Genomic DNA, 16,958 nt, shown 5'->3' with positions numbered 1-16,958 from the left:
CTGAGAGGCAGATCAGACTAATTTTACCACAGTTGAAAATCATGCAAATATAGTTCAGGAAGAGGCACTTACTTCTTTATTGCTCTTGCACACAACACAAATAGGACCTCCAGAGCCAGCCCGGCTGAGCGTTTTTAGTGTTATTCCCCTATACAGTACATCACAATGTTAATTTTCTGCATTACTTTATTCCTTCTCCAGACCATATTTTACAACAGAGAAAACAAACTGCTTGTAATTACACTGCATGCCAGGACAAATTAAGTAAACACGCATTTTTAATGCTTCGGGCTGTTAGGGTACAAAACAAAGGACTTCAGTTAAGGTCAATATTAGAGTTATGCAATTGCCCAGGGATACAAAAGACAAACCCTTGATTGAATGTGGGTAAATGAAAGTGGCTCCACTCAGTGCCACAGAGACAGATTCTCAAAAGTAATGCACTGGCTGCCAAGAAGGCCGGAATGTGGTGCCGATTTTATATTCATTTTCTCAGGGATTGATGCGCATGCTGATAGTAAAACAATATTAACAAACTAACAGAAAAATCCATCGTGTCATTAGCGGGCACTGGTATCATCTTGCAGTGAGCCTGCTTTCTCCCACACCTGCCTCTCATCTGTCAGGAGGTGCCCAGAACCATTCTCCCACACCTGCCTCTCACCTGCGGTGCCCAGGACCGTTCTTCTGCACCTGTGCCCAGGACCATTGTCCTGCACCTGCCTCCCACCTGCCTCCCACCTGTGCCCAGGACCATTCTCCTGCACCTGTGTCCAAGACCATTCTCCCGCACCTGTGCCCAGGACCACATGGAACGTTTCTTTCTTGCTCCTCAACCGAAAAATGAAAATCGACAATGTTTAAAGAGATGCAGAACAGCGAATGAATGTACGCCATATGGTGTGGGAGTGGAGAGCACAAATGTGTGCACACACAAAGGACGGCCTAGTGTGCCATTGCTCAAGCACCTTCTACCTTGATTCGGGGGGGGGGGTGTCTTGTGGATTAGTGGAAGTGATTGCCTTGTTTTATTTTGTTGTTTACATTTTTATCTTTCTGTTTCGGCCAGGCTCTCCTGCTCTCCTAGAACTTGACAAGTTAGGCTCTCTGACTAAAAAGTCCCAGGGACCTTGTCCCCACCTCCTCAGCACTGGGATTACAGGGCATACTACTATACTTGCATATTTTTTAACAGAAAAAAAAATTTATTCAACCTAATCTAGCCAGTATTACATTTTCTATAGTAAATACAAGATTTTTTTAAATACAGTAGAATAAGTAAGATGAGACTAAAGAAGCCACTAACCTTAATGACCTTCAGTTATTTGACAAGTATTTAATGATGAACAGTGTTCTCAGTCACTTAACTGAAGTTAACTTCGACAATATGAATTTTACTAAACACTGGATTTTATAAAAAGAGGTCTAAAACATTAATATTTCTAAAAATAAATAACAGAAGATCAGTGTGGGAATAAGCTGGAGAACAATATATTCATATATCCGCAAAGTCTGTAATGGTTCCCGGGCCACTTCATTACTGCCCTGTCCTAGAGTGCAGACGGCCACTATGTAGGAGCTATCTGGAGCCTAACGTATCCGTTCCTTTCTCAGCTAATCCCAGAAATGACTTAGGTGCTCCTCGCATCTTAGGGATGAGTACAGCTGTAGCTGAGCAACCGCTCGGTTAAGGTCACACGCTGCAGTCATTAAAACTTGCATTAGGATTTCAACACAGGCCCATCCGCTTGAACTCTGACTGTGCCTTTTGCTGTTTTGTGTGTAAGTGGCCACCATCCACGGATGGCCAGCCCATGGTTACTTTCTGGATTTTGGATTTTTAACATGCATCCTGGAGCTCAAACAGGTCCCCACACTAGCAAGGCGAGCACTGTGCCAGCCGATCCATCTCCTCTGCCTCGGGGACCACATTGAGACAATACAATGAGAAGGCCTTGGCAAGTGTCTAGAAGACTCAATCAGAGGAGAAATAAGGGCGTGGGATGCCACCAGCGAAGAGCATGGACACATGGAAGGCTGGGTGAGAGAAGAGGACTGAGAAGTTGGAAATGATGCCCTGGGAAAACAGCCATGCTCAAAAGGTGCCACCATGCATACCCGACCATGTGCTCCAAGATCTGAGGAGCCGCTTTCCTCTTCCCAGGCAAGCTAGGACTATGTGATCTCGCCTGCTTTGCAGGGACCTCCTACACCCATCCCCAATAGTGCTCACTCTACAGCTGAAAATTCCCCTACCTGCAACTTACTTGGAAATACATTTAAACTTCGGGGTCCCACAGCCGATTCGCTCTGCCCTTTTGCAGGCGCCTGCGCACTCACACAGAAGCAGCCTGCCTCTCTTTCCCCGCCTTCTCCCTGCTCAGACTCTCCAGCTCTCAGACCAGGAGCACATATTGCCTTCCTAGGACCACATCTTTCTGTTTCTCGTTGGTGATTTTGATGCTCTAAATGGTCCTAAGCACGGGACTCACACCGAGTTGCATCCTCAGCACCGTCGTGCGTCAGCAAGCATGTCACAGTTGCATGCTGGGAAGCTTCTCAGAAAGTTGGTGTGGGTTGTGTTACTGTGCCAATAATCCACATAATAATCTGCATAAGACAACTTTAAATAGAAATACACAGCAAAGGTGCCCCAGGATTGAATTCTTGATGACATTGTGTGCCTACAGACCTGCAGGATCCTGGCCTGAATCTACAGACTTAAGGTCCCCTAACTCAGTGTCTACCCTGACCTAGAGATCAGAAACACCTTAATAAATAGCAAATAAATAAATGACCTGTTTTATACTCATGTATAAAGATATTCATGATTCCATATATACATACATGACCTTTATTGTACAGAAAGACTGTCAGAGCAAATACAAAGCCTCCTTCCTTGATACCCATTCATATCCCTAGATGCTGTCCTAAACCACAAATAAATAAAATAAAATAAAATAAAATAAAATAAAATAAAATAAAATAAAATAAAATAAGAAAGGAAAAGAACTGCAGGTTCCAACTGTGTTTGGTATCTATACACTAAGGGGATGGAGAGAGAGAGAGAGAGAGAGAGAGAGAGAGAGAGAGAGAGAGAGAGAGATCCTGTGGCTCACACATACTTCCTGATATCATGTAGAAAGAGGTTTTAAATAACTCAAGAGGATATTCCCTCCCTGTCCCTTTGTTATAGTTCATAAATTCACCAGAATATCCCCCAACCATGCTTCCCAACAAACTTCTTAATGCCAAGACTGTCAGGTGTTCTACAGTCTTGTAATTGGCAGTCAAATTTGCTTTTGGAGCTCAGTAGTCAGTTCCCCAGATCTGGTCCCAGCAGACTTGCAGGTGGATGGATGGCCTAAGCACTGTCTGCATGTTTCTTCTGCTCCAAAGCCGTAATGGATGTGTCCTGTCTTCTGTAATGAGGACAGAGATGAGCTGTGCGAGACAAGGCTGTGTCAATGGTGTTTACTTTTTTGTTGTCTAAGCAAGACTCTTTATATTTCACTGGGACAAGGACATTGGTTTCCTCCTCCTCTCATGAATTGCCATCGGATATATACTCAGAGCAATGAACACTCCAATAAAATAAGATGACTTCCGTTGGCCATCACTCAAGCCTGTAACAACCAATAGAGAGGCCACAAAGATGGCAGAATTTGGTAACTGTCCACCCTGAAGAGCTGATGCCACAGAAGGATGTGAGGTAGTTTATCTTACTTAGTTGTGAATTCCCTGGCCATTCCCACCATTTCCATCATGAGATCAGCATGAGGGAGCAGTGCTTACATGAAAATCAAACTCCCTCCAAATGCAGCTTCAACACACATGCAATAGCGAAGCCATCCCGGCCTTGCCAGCCAGGCCTCCAGGCAGGGTCCTCGCTGTGTGACTGGTGGGAACAGAGCAGTCACATTGCTTTCCAAAGTTTCTCCTTGCCCCTGGATGCCCTTGGGAAGGACATGTTCATCCTTGAGAGAGGGTTAGTGTCATCCTGGCATAGTTGTTTGCTACATGGGTTAAGTAAAGCCACTAGGACCCTGAGAGGACTGATACACTTTTCCAGCTCGAAATGGCACAAGATCCAATCCAGCAAGATGGCTAAGCAAGCAAAGGAGCTTCATGCCAAGCCTGATGATCTAAGTTCAATCCCCAGAATCAACATGGTAGAATGAGAGAAGCTACTCCTGAAAGCTGTCATCTGACCTCCACACATGCACCATGGCATGATTCTGGACATCCACTCATGCACATGCACAAACACATACACATTACACACACACACACACACACACACACATATATATACATATATATATGTATATATATATATATATATGCAAGATGTTTTAATTTAATTTAGATCAATATAAAAACAGTGTAGCATTCAGGCCCACAGCAGCAGGGACCGTCCCTAAGAAGGAACAGTAGCCAGGCTACCTGTGAACATGGCTGAGCAGATGAAGAGACATAGTCCTTGGGTCCTCACCTGCTGAAGCAAGGCTAATATTGCTGTACAGCACCTGCCTCCTTACCCACTGAGGGTCAGAGCCATGCTGGCACAGACCTGGCTGTAACCAACTTTCCACGATACTGTGGGCACTGATATTGAGCCTGTTGAAGCTACTGCTAACCTTGCCAGTTCTCATCTCTCCACACACAGGGTTAGCATGAGGCATGCCCAGATGTAGTCTCCCTTGGACTCCGGCTTGTAAAATCAGCATCTCCTAGCCATTTATTATTTTTAGAAAAAGAAAAGACAAAAAAAAAAGAATACCTTTGCATTGGCTGTCTTCTCCTTACATGTGGATGGCTCCTCATGGTCTTAGCAACTCATTTAGTGTATAAGAATATAATTTAGAAGTCAAAAACCTCATTTCATCTACCATCGGAAAGCTAACAAGACTTCAAAGTCAAAAATGGGACAAGGCTCAAATTCCAGCAATTGGACCTATGTCCAGAAACACTTGTTGCACACTCTAATGACCAAATTCTGGAATTCTCAGATTTGTTGCTGATTTTCATAGCATGCAATTGACTTATGTCATATATTGTATCTCAGATACATCACTTCTTGTGACATGACAGTGACATGCTTTATTGAGAATCAAAGAAATCGAGTCCTCTAGCTGTAGTGGTGAATGTCTACACTTCCAGCATCTTGGAATTGGAGGCAAGAGAATCCAGAGTTCGAAAGCAGCTTTAACCTTAGAAAGTTTAAGGACCAGTGTAGGCTATGTGAGACACTGTTTTAAAAGACAAAAGAAAGAAGAAGAAAATAAAGAAGGGCGTGTCTTCCATCTCTCTGTCCCCATGGCCGCCGACATCAGCCAGTGGGCCGGGCCGCTATGCCTGCAGGAGGTCGACGAGCCGCCCCAGCACCCCCTGCGGGTCGACTACAGCGGGGTGACGGTGGACGAGCTGGGCAAAGTGCTAACGCCCACCCAGGTTATGAACAGGCCCAACAGCATTTCATGGGACGGCCTTGATCCTGGGAAACTCTACACCCTGGTCCTCACTGACCCGGATGCTCCCAGCAGGAAGGACCCCAAATTCAGGGAATAGCACCACTTCCTGGTGGTCAACATGAAAGGCAATGACATTAGCAGTGGCACTGTCCTCTCCGATTATGTGGGCTCTGGGCCTCCCAGTGGCACAGGTCTCCACCGCTATGTCTGGCTGGTGTACGAGCAGGCGCAGCCTCTGAGCTGCGACGAGCCCATCCTCAGCAACAAGTCTGGAGACAACCGTGCCAAGTTCGAGGTGGAGTCCTTCCGCAAGAAGTACAACCTGGGTGCCCCGGTGGCCGGCACGTGTTACCAAGCAGAGTGGGATGACTACGTGCCCAAACTGTACGAGCAGCTGGAAGGGAAGTAGGGGCGCTGTGAAGGCCAGCAGTCCTGGGAGCCCGCAGTATCAAGTTGTGTAAAGCATGCTGTTTCTCCAGTTCTTCCTTCCCTCTCCTAGGGAATTCTCAGCTGTGTTAGGATAGAGGTTTAGGGTGTCTTCCCACTGCCCGTCATTATAATTCTGCATAGTCACATCTCAGTTTATGTTTGATTGAATTTAGGTTCCACCTGGGGAGGTGCCTGGTGTTCTGATGGAGTCATTCTATCATTGATTTAAAAAGAGCAACTCTGAAAAATAAAACATTCTGCCAGGATCAGGTCCACAGAGGAGAGCCTGGGCTAGTGTTGTCTGTGAGTGGTTAACAAAGAGACTTGGTCCAGAACCAGGCACGGTGGCATCTTTAGAGGTGGGCTTTTAGGAACCTGTCCCCCGACTGAGACAACCCAAGTCTCCCATCTCAGCTGAGCCCTGACTGTCCAGGTCAGGTGGCTGCATAGGTATCAATGTCCCTTTAAAGAACAGCGCTGCTGCGGAGAGAGACCCTGTTAAGCCCCTTGCTTCTTAGTGGGGTAAGCAAAAGTCATTGGAGCTGTTGGGTGTGTTAATTCTCATCATCAAATACAAATAAAAGGCATTGCATTCAGACAAAAAAAAAAAAAGAAAATAAAGAAGGGATTGGAGAAATGGCTCAGCGGTTAAGAGCACTGGCTGCTCTTCCAAAGGACCTGAGTTCAATTCCCAGCATCCACATGGTACTCACACTTACCTGTAGCTCCCATTTCAGGGGATCTGACACACATGTACCACCCAGCCATGCATACAAGAAAAACACCAGTGCACATAAAATAAAAATAAATTTCAAAATTTATTTTTTAACAAGACAATAAAGAAGAAAAGCAGTACATTTAAAAATCCAGACATATCTGGTGTTAAAATGATTGATATTAAAAACATAATACTTTATGGCATTACTAATTTTCTTTTGTGTGCCTGTATGTATGTTTGTATAATGAAATGTGTGTGTATGCATTCATGTGTATGAGTGTGGGTGCACACATGTCAGGACATGTCTGTGGACAACCTTGGGGTCAACCTTCATCTTCTCTTTGTCTGAAATAGGGTCTGTTTGTTGTCTACCACTGTGGATGCCTGCTAGCTGGCCCAGGGCTTCAAAGGATTCTCCTATCTCTACCACCTACAGGAATAGCAGGAATACCAAGCCCAGGCTTTGTAGGTTTGGGGCATTCAAACCTGAGTCTGGGTCTTCACACTTGCTTGGCAAATGCTTTTACCCACTGAGCCGTCTCTCACTCTCACTGCTAACTTTCTGAATGGAAAGCTTCCCTTTTGTTAAAGTCCCAAATTGACACATGGAGGCTATTGGAGACTGCTGAGTACCTCCTACAGGGAAGAGTTCACACACTGCAGGATGTCCTTGCTGTACCCCTAACCTTGGTGTGTCACTGAAAGCATATGTGTCCACATGGCCCTCACCACCCAAGGACCTCCCAGACAAAGAATTCCACTTCTAGGAATCTAGTTACTGAGTGTGAGACCAGTAATGTGCAAATTGCCAGCAAAAGTATTTCTCTGCTGTTGCCCATTTTCTGCCTGGATCTGCATCTCCCAGCATCCCCTGCAAGGCCCCCATCAGAAAGAGGAACTCATTGTTTACAGCCTTCAGATGCTACCTTCAGTTAAAAAAAAACCCACACTTCAAAGAGTGTGTGGGACTCTGCCCCAACGCAGCAAACACTGAGGCCCATGGCTGTGATTGATGGGCCTCTCCCAGATTTAATAAATACAAGCCGCTGCCCGGCTCTTCTAATGGGCTCCCAGCTCACGGGTGGCCTGGCTGGGCACAGCCTGAGAAGCGGATGGGCTACAGCGACAGTCTGGGCCTTCTTTTATTCCTTCCCGAAGCTCCCTTTGCAGAACGTCAGATGGTCTGTTAATGTATCCTCCTCAGATTCCACGATGGTGACTTCATCCTCCCTCAGAGGACAATCCCCATAAAGATCCACTCCGTTCTTCTCGATATCAAGTTGCCCAAATGGGTCCGATGAGCTTTAATTAAGTACAGAATGTAAATATGTTTGAATGTTACCTTGCCAAGCACATTAACAGTGAGAAGGCTAGATGTTGTCAGTGCCCCCCAAGAGAACAGCCAAGGGCAAGTCCCTCTCATGTCGGTATGAGCATCTAAGACAGAGCAGTAGCCAACAATTCTCCCTTCCCACCATGCTCACTGCAGAGAGCTTGGGAGGAATGTATCGGGAAGTTCTTGTGTCATTGGGTCTCTGGCAAGAGTGGTTTTGATGCTCCAGGTTCACAAGCCCACCCACACCCCTGAAGGACAATAACTGCGTTATCATTTCTGTTCCCATAGATGCATCTTCACTGAAGAAAAGAAAAAACACCTCATGAGGGTTGCATCTGCCCTTCTTATAAATCATTTAGGAGGAGGAGGAGTCGATCCTAGCCTGTGATGTACTAAGGATTCACATTTCCTACCAATTTGACAGGGCTGGCTGTGGAAAGCCTCCAGTTCCTCCCCCTCAGCCTCACGTGTTTGCTCCACCTCATCACTGACACATGGACTTGGCTGGCTGTCCAAATGCATTCTTGAGAGTCAGACAAGTATAAGAGATGAAATCTCCAAACCCTGTTCAGCCTTGCTACACTTTAGATGTTGGGGGTGCCTAGGGGTGCATACAGCCAGGCAGCCGGAGAATGTTTGAGGTCACTGATACATTCTCACAAGGGCTATCTAGAACGTTCAGACTCAGAAACCTCTTCAGCTCATGATCACATCTTCCAGAACATCACAGGCGAGTGGCAGTGCGTAGGCTGCACTGGTGCTGCGCTCACCTTCTGTCTGGGGACTGGGTCAGTCCTTTCTCTCAGTAATACTGAGAAACCGCATTCTCATACAAGTCAACGTAGACATGAGCTGGCTAAGCAGTACGCCAGGGGTCTTTTGTCTCCTGGCAAAGCCAGGATTTGAACAAAATCTGGTTCCAAAACCAGCTCATCAAATCGCTGTGCCATGATTGGATAACTGCCCACTTCCTGTATCCAGACCTCCTGTGTGAGGATGACCCATAACTACCCTCCTCCTTCGTCCGGACCTCCTATGTGAGGATGACCCAGGCCTCCAACTCCCATCAAAAAGGTATCCCAAACCTTCTGGAAGTCTGTGCCACCTATGATGTTCAAAGCCACACATTGTCACTTTTCTCAGGAAAAATTTCATGGGACACTGTCCCTCACTCAAGCTCCCTCCCTTTCTCACCCTTACATGCTATTTTTTTTCTTTTCGATAAATAAATGAATGCTGTGTTTGACAGCTCAAGACCTAAAAGAGATAAGCTAAAACTTAATATGCAAAAACTAAAAATATTAAAATTCTACACCAGTGGTTTTAAGAGTTATGGCAATTAGCTACACAGCTAATCCTATTAGCACTCAACATGGAATAGTATTTTGAAATACTTGAATTAAAATTATTCAATAAAGTCAGCTTTAATAGAGACAAAGACCACGGAGTAAGTAAAGTTCTGGAGATTCATCCCATGAGGGCTTCATGGTGACCACTAAACTCTAATGTGAACAGAGAAGTACGTATGCATCTTTACATGCCACAGTGACGCATGTTGCAAACCTGAAATGTAAACACAAAGATAATAAGCAATCTATCACTGAGCATATCTTGAATTTGTTGATAGAGATGAATGGATGTTTCTATGGTCCACATGGTTAGTGTCTGGGAGGAGATCGGCATGTCTAGCTGTGTGAGCCTCTGTTGTAGTTCCTCGGATGTAGTTCAAGGAAGCACACATTATAGAGTAATAGTTGAATGACTAAGTATGTGCCAAAAGGGTCAGTTCTGCACTGATACCTAAGCTCAAGTGCAAAGAGAATGTATGTAAACACATGAAAACAACTTACGGAAGGAAGGCTCCGTTTTTGGCTCACAGCTTGAGGGTACAGTCCGTCATAGTGGAAACACATGGTGCAGGCTCAGGAGGCAGTTTGTCACACTGTAATCAAAAGGGAGGAGACAGATGACTGCTGCTACCCAACTCATTTTCTGCTGTATATGCAATCCAGATCATCGCCCAGGGAATGGCACCACCCACATTCAGGATGGGTCTTGCCACCTCAGTTACCTCAGTCTAGAAGCTCCTTCATAGAAAGGCCTAGAGCCCTGTTTCCTTGTTGATTCTAGAGCCAATCAATTAAATAAATATTAAGCATAAATATTAAGCATCACAGAAAGAAATATACATCTTGTCTTAAAGGAGAAAAGATGCTCTATGAAGATGTGCCTGAAGAGGGATAGGAAAACAACCATTACCCCACACCTATCCCAGCGAGTCTAGCTCCTACACTAATACAAGGAACTGTCACTGACTGTGGCCAGGTCACTCCTATACTTTACATGCCTTCAGTTGAATATCAAAGATAGGCTGATGTTCAAGAGGCTCTCTTCCATTTGCTAATATAAAGTCAATTTTATTTTCCCACTTAAGAGACGACCAATGAGAAACAGAGAAGGGAATGCCCAGGGCAACAGTGTATCCCTCCCACTATGATGTATTGGTTTTATACTAAGAGCAATTGGTTAATCTACAAGACTTAATGTGAAACTGTTCATCTGTTGGGGTTCTTTTACATCCAATCATACAGTCTTTACCAACAGTTTGTAAAACATTGTTAAAACATCAATAATCCCTATTATTTGGTTATCCATGAACATCTAGATATTGTATTTAAAAAAAATCTGTTCAACAAAGTTGTTCATTTATTTAAATCTACCAAACATAAAATACAAATAAAATGTTTGACATAGTTTTACCTTTAAAAAAAGAAAGAGAGAGAGAGAGAGAGAGAGAGAGAGAGAGAGAGAGAGAGAGAGAGAGTGTGTCCTGGTGACTCTTTGTGAAACAGCTACTCTGAAGCCAGTGGACAGATATCCTCACCTATGACTGGGCGATGATGACAATGACCAACCTCCATATCTAAACCAGTTGGGGCTTTTTAAAACAAGTATGACATCTCTGTCACACAGTGCTATGTATGGTCATCAGATGAAACACTCTAGGTACCATACCTTAGTTTTTAAAAGTCATAGGTATTGTGAGTTCTATGTAACTGCTGGACATCTAACTCGTTCTTTTGCTTTGATTTGTGAACCTCAGCTTCAAAACAGAATAAAGAACAGAGACTGCAAGGCATAATTGGTCTTTTGTATGCAGCAGTATTATTCATGTAATTTGAATGCATAGGTTCTGACCTGGTCTAACCAGTGGAGATATAACAGGTCTCAGGCATTCAGTTTCTTGTCTTCAAGCTTTACTATCTGAAAAGAGTGCAACAGGATTTTGTCCATGCTCACAGTGGGGTAAGCATTACCAAATTCTCCATGGCAATTGTATACAGAGAACAGATATCCAGATGCCTCATGGTTAAAAGTTCATACCATCCTCTGGCTCTAATGGACTCAGGATTCTGTTCCTGCCCAGCTCACAGACACCAACAGTTCCCAATGCCATGGCTAATAGCCCCTGGGATCATGGCTGAACATGTCCTTCCAGGAGGAAATTCCCCATAGACCACACAGAATAGAAGCTGAATAACACAGGATGAGGTCTATGGAAGTGGCCACCCCTAATTTTAACTAAACCGGTATCGAGAGTTCTGGTCAATTTTTTATCAGACTAGGGTGTACCATTCTGGTGCTTCCAACTTTCTCTCAGGTAGCATTTCACACCTGCATCAGACCTGCAGAAGCTGCCTCATCACCCACCAGCACAGCTCTGCCAGGATCCAGACATCGGCTCCCAGAGCCTGGATATTGTGGTAATTGTTCTGCCATGGAAGTACTCTCCATGCTTACATTGGACATAGTTCAAACCAGTCCTAGCCTGGACCACCACATTTTTCCTCCTCTTCCTGCTCAGAAACTACTGTGTGCAGTCGGACATCCTAGACAAGTCTCTTTCTGAGGGCTTTTTCCTGCTCCAGGCTGACCTTCCTAATCTTCCTTCACTGAAACAGGGTATGGCACTTTTTGGATGAATGACCCTCACAGACTTACTCTTCTTTTTCTGTAGCTTGTTCAAGAGGAATTTAATAACTATCTATGGCTGAAGAGCTGGGATGCAATCAGATGCAAGGTGACCTCGTGGATGCATTGTGGGCTTTTCATTCCCAGAAACAGGAAACATTAGTTCTGTAGATTGCCGTTTTGGTAATACAGGTTTTCCAGTACTCCAGCATCTGCTCATGAACCTCCCAACATCCTTGGAAGTCTAGTGGAGAGGGCAGGTATGGTCTTGACATGACTCATCATGACCATGCCCCCATCTCCTCTCACATTTCCTGTGGTCTGGAAAGGAGGAGAGAGGTGTGGATTTGACCTGTCTGTCTTGGGAAAGGGGCATCACCAGCACCTCTAGACATTTAGGCATCTTCCTATGGCCCTAGACAGGCGAGCTCTTTTCAGATAGTAACGCGTGAAGACAAGAAATTGAATGACACAGTACCTGTCATACTTCCAAGAGTCAGGACCCATGCATTCAAGTTATACAAATAATAGTGCTGGATCCAGTTACAAATGGATCTGGATTACATTTGCTTGGTAACATACACTGTAAGCAAGCACTCCTACATATGGACCTTCCTATGGCCTAGGGACCAAGGATGACATTAATCCAGCCCACTTTGCCACACAGCCCCTCCTACCATCGCAAGCTTAGTTGCATCTTCCTGGGCCCTGGGGTTATTGGGCAGCATAGGGTTGATCTTAGTCACAGCCAGATAGCTGCCATAACAGAGACAGCACCAGAGAACCCTTGCCAACTCCACAGGGACCTTCTGATCAGAGACCCTCTGACTTCTAACTCTTCATGCAGAATTGGAAGGCCCTTCCAACTAAGACTGTAAGCACCCTCAGTGCACAGGCCTCCCATGCAGACCAGTTTTATGCCAGTTCCAACATAATCATTTGAGAAGAGTCTTTTGGGAAAAGGAAATCCCAAGTGATAAAGTGCCCCCACTAGATTCGTCAGTAGACAAGCCTATAGGGCATTTTTCTAATTAGTGATTGATAGGAAAGTGCCCTGCCCCTTGTATGTACCCCTATCTCTGGGGTGGTGGTCCTGGATGCTATAAGAAAGCAGGCAGAACAAACCAGTAAGCAGCACTCCTCCATGGTCTCTGCATCAGTTCCTGTCTCCAAATTCCTGCCTTGGCTTTCCCGGATGATATAAGATGAAATAGACCCTTTCCTCCCACAGTTGATTTTAGCCATGGAGTCTACCATAGCAATACCCTCTTGTCTTTGGGGAGTAGAGCTGACATAGAAGGCCCCACATCCCTGGAAGTCCATGTAAAGTTTGCTTACTTTAAGAATCAAGAGAGCTCAGCAGGAATCCCAAGACACTAAAGTTGACTTGTAAAACTTAGAGGTAGTGGGAGAGTAGATCTGATCAGTAGGCTACAGCCTGAGTAAGTCAGTAACAGCTTTTGACTTGAGAGGAAAGATGACATCTGGGGCATTCTATCACAAGAGCAACAGTCCCATCTCTACACTCAACAGCTGTACACACAGCTGTATACAGGTATGAAGTGAGCTAGCCCAGCCATTCGACATGACCCTACGCTCTGTGCAGGTATTCGTGACTCTGTGTTCTCGTGGGCTCTTTGTTAGACATACTTTTCATTATACATATGAACTGATGGGGTCTTCCAATTCAATGAGAACAATCAGAGGTCACAGGTCAGAGGGATTCATATTTGAAGCCCCCTGTGTTGGTGACATGAGGCTTTCCATCACTGCCCCTGCTGATGTTGGGCTCTCCTCAAAGTCACCTTTGGTTGAGAACAGCCTTGAATTCCTGGTGTGCACGAGACAGTAGACAAGTGGAAACCACAACACACCACTACCCCATGAGCCCTGGGGAGCGGACTAGTGGGGTCGCTCTTCCTAGAACAGGCCATTTCCACCGGTCTCTCCCCAGCCCCAGAAGACCAGGGTGCTGTGCATGCTTCTTCCCTTGCACTGAACCCCATCTACCGCTGGAAGGCCATCTCTCATTAATAGAACTATTGTAATTAAGAACTAAAAAATGCAAGAAATATAAAATTCAAAAGCCCAGTTGTGGCTACAAGGTAATTGCCAGCTTCCTGATTATAACTGTGTCTTACCTATAATCCCCTTCCCACAGTCATTAGCATCGCTATTATCATCATTGCTGGAGTCTCGAATTAGCAGCAAGCGAATTTCCACCCTGTGAAGGAGCAATTAGCCGGGCTGCCTCCCTTCCCTGTCCACTCGGCCACCAGCAAGTCCAGAAGAAACCTGCATGTGCTCTAATGTGACTGGTACAAAGCAGAGTCTGGGGAAGAAAATGTAAGCAGGGGAGGGCCAACAAGTTGCCCCCACAGAGTCCATGCCTCTGGGGAGCAAGAGACTCAGGTAGGTAAGCAACAAGTGACACCTTTAAAACCCATGTATTCCCCTCTGAATATGAATTGCTGTTTGTCTGACTCTCAGTCCTTCCTGTGTTCTTTTGTGTCAGAGCTTGGACAAAGGGTCCCCAGTGTTATGGTTTGATCTAGTACTTTCTTCAAAAAAATCTTATCAGATCTCAGGGGCTCCTGTTCCCCTGCTGGGGAACACATGGATAGGTGCATAGTCTCAGACTACTCAGAGCGCATACATCCTCAGGCCTGCCACCCCTCCCTGAGGCTGCAGACCGCCCGCCTGGGGCCTGCATTCTCAGCTTGTCCCACCCCCACCCCTACTTCTCTGGTCAGTGCACCCTGTCCTCTGCAGCTGACGACAATTAAATCTACGGGTGGAAGGAATTCACCCAGAGCCACTCTGCTGTAATTATAACTTTGCTGCAACTTCCAGCTCTGATGGGCTCCATGTTGTCTGCCCCTTGGTGCTGTGGCTTTTATTTACAATCTCAAAAAAAAAAAATGTCTCAAAGAGGACACGGTGTGCCCATGCCAGGAACTGGCAAGAGATATACTGTGGGATGTTAGGAGGGACAAATACTGAAAGGCAGAGACAGGAATAATGGACAATTATGTAAATTTCTTAGAAAACTTTATGGCAACCTTTGCCACAAAGGTGACATCCGAGGCCTGCACCAAGGAGGGTGCAGAGGAAACAGGAATATGTCTGCCTGACGCTGATCTCTGTAGCCACATGGCGCCCAAGGCGCTGAGATGCATCACCAGGGCAGCCGTCAACCACGTCATCACTTCTGTCTCAGACACTGGGTGCTTCACACCATGCCAATAGCACTTCTGCAACACACTCCCCCAAGACCAGCAATCACAGCAACCCAGAAAACTAACCCTGAGACCAGACAGCAAAGACAGAACATCTTCCACTACAGCTCTGGCCTATGGCACCACACATATCCAGGACTCATGCCACAGAGGATTGCTGAGATGTCTGTTTGAAGGATGAAGAATGGCCCAAAGAAAGAGTTAGCATTTGGGGCCAACCAAGAAGAGAGTCCTGAGAATAAAAAATATGCAACTCTTATACTGCCCTGGACAAGTTTAAATTGGGCACCATGGCATAGGAGATGAGTGTTCTTCCATTAGATCACTGGTTCTCAACCTTCCTAATGCTGTGACCCTTTAATACAGTTCTGTATTAAACCATAAAATTTTCATTGCTACTTCATAACTGTAATTTTGCTACTTTTATGAATTGTAATGTAAATATCTGTGCTTTCCAATGGTCTTAGGTGACTCCTGTGAAAGGGTCCTTAGACCCCAGGTTGAGAACGAGTGCGTTAGATACACAGCACTCCTGACAGAGCAAGATGCAAGGCTGACTGCTGCACACTTACAAGACAAAGGGCAATTCTTGTATGCCTTCAGGGAGTGAAATCCTTCGGGGAATTTCTATCTATGCATTCAAGTATGTAGTTAGATTTTTCCATCAGTATGACAGGCAATGGGATCTCAGCTTCAGGTTTCTTTCTTGGGCATTCTGCTGTGAAAGGCACAGGGCTGTCTAGGGAAGAGCCTTGTCTGCAAATTATCTTCATTTTGGGAGTGCCACTGTGAAGGTATACTGCCTCTGTAGCCTAATGAGGGGAGCAGGCTCTGGGCTACACAGAAAAAAAAATTAAAATTAAAATTAAGCCAGGCAGTGGTGGCGCACGCCTTTAATGCCAGCACTTGGGAATCAAAAGCAGACGGATTACTGAGTTCAAGGCCAGCCTGGTCTACAGAGTGAGTTCCAGGACAGCAAGGGCTACACAGAGAAACACTGCCTCGAAAAACCAAAAAAAAAAAAAAAAAAAGAGTAAAAAGAAAATTAAAACTTAAAGGGCACCAGAATATGTAATACACCATTTCTGTTTGCTGAAACATGAGCCACAGAGAACCACTCAGAACCATGCAACAGAGTTGAAATCATGTTTGCCAGACATGTACAAAGTCCTGGGTTTGATCCCCACTACCACATACAACTGGATTAGTGGTACATCCCAGTAATTCCTGCACTAGTCTGGTAGAGGCGTGAGGATTCAAAGTTCAAGATCATGTACAGTTACAGAGCCAGGACTGAGTGAGATAAAAAGACCAGGCAAAGGAGCAGTAGAGTGGGTTTGGGTATGTATTAGAAAATCCAGAAGAGAAAGGACGGAGTCCCACAGGCCTAGCAACAGCCCACTACACAGGTCAGCCTAGCTAAGCCTTCTACCTGGTGGCTACACACTTCACTTCTGGCACCCAGGATTTAGATTAAACAGAAAGGAAACAGAGAGACCAAAAGCCCACAGCACCCTTCTTCAAGCACACAGCCATCTCAAACAGAAGCAGACAGCTTTGCAGGATGAGAGAGACAAAAGATGAATGCTTTGTTTGGGGGCCCGCAGAGATGAGGTGTTCTGAAAGAGAAGGGTCAGAAGCACCTGTCCAGAACCTGAACTGCTCCCTGACAGACCCTGATCAAATCTGAGGATTGATTCATGGGGAAGCACACCCCATTGGTTCCTGTGAAGAAGGGAGAACTTTCCAATGACATACTGCATTCTTTGGGGAAATAAATGTTAATTGCT

The 16,958-nt window shown here is 45.4% G+C and overlaps 1 pseudogene; it reads left to right on the top strand.

Moving 5' to 3' along the window:
• Positions 1-5,319: 5,319 nt before the first annotated feature.
• LOC114622562 lies at positions 5,320-5,913 on the top strand (annotated as a pseudogene).
• The last annotated feature ends 11,045 nt before the right edge of the window (positions 5,914-16,958 follow it).

Source organism: Grammomys surdaster, unplaced genomic scaffold (assembly GCF_004785775.1).
Source record: "Grammomys surdaster isolate TR1022 unplaced genomic scaffold, NIH_TR_1.0 189, whole genome shotgun sequence".
Classification (NCBI taxonomy): Eukaryota; Metazoa; Chordata; class Mammalia; order Rodentia; family Muridae; genus Grammomys; species Grammomys surdaster.
This window is presented reverse-complemented; position numbering and strand designations above follow the sequence as displayed.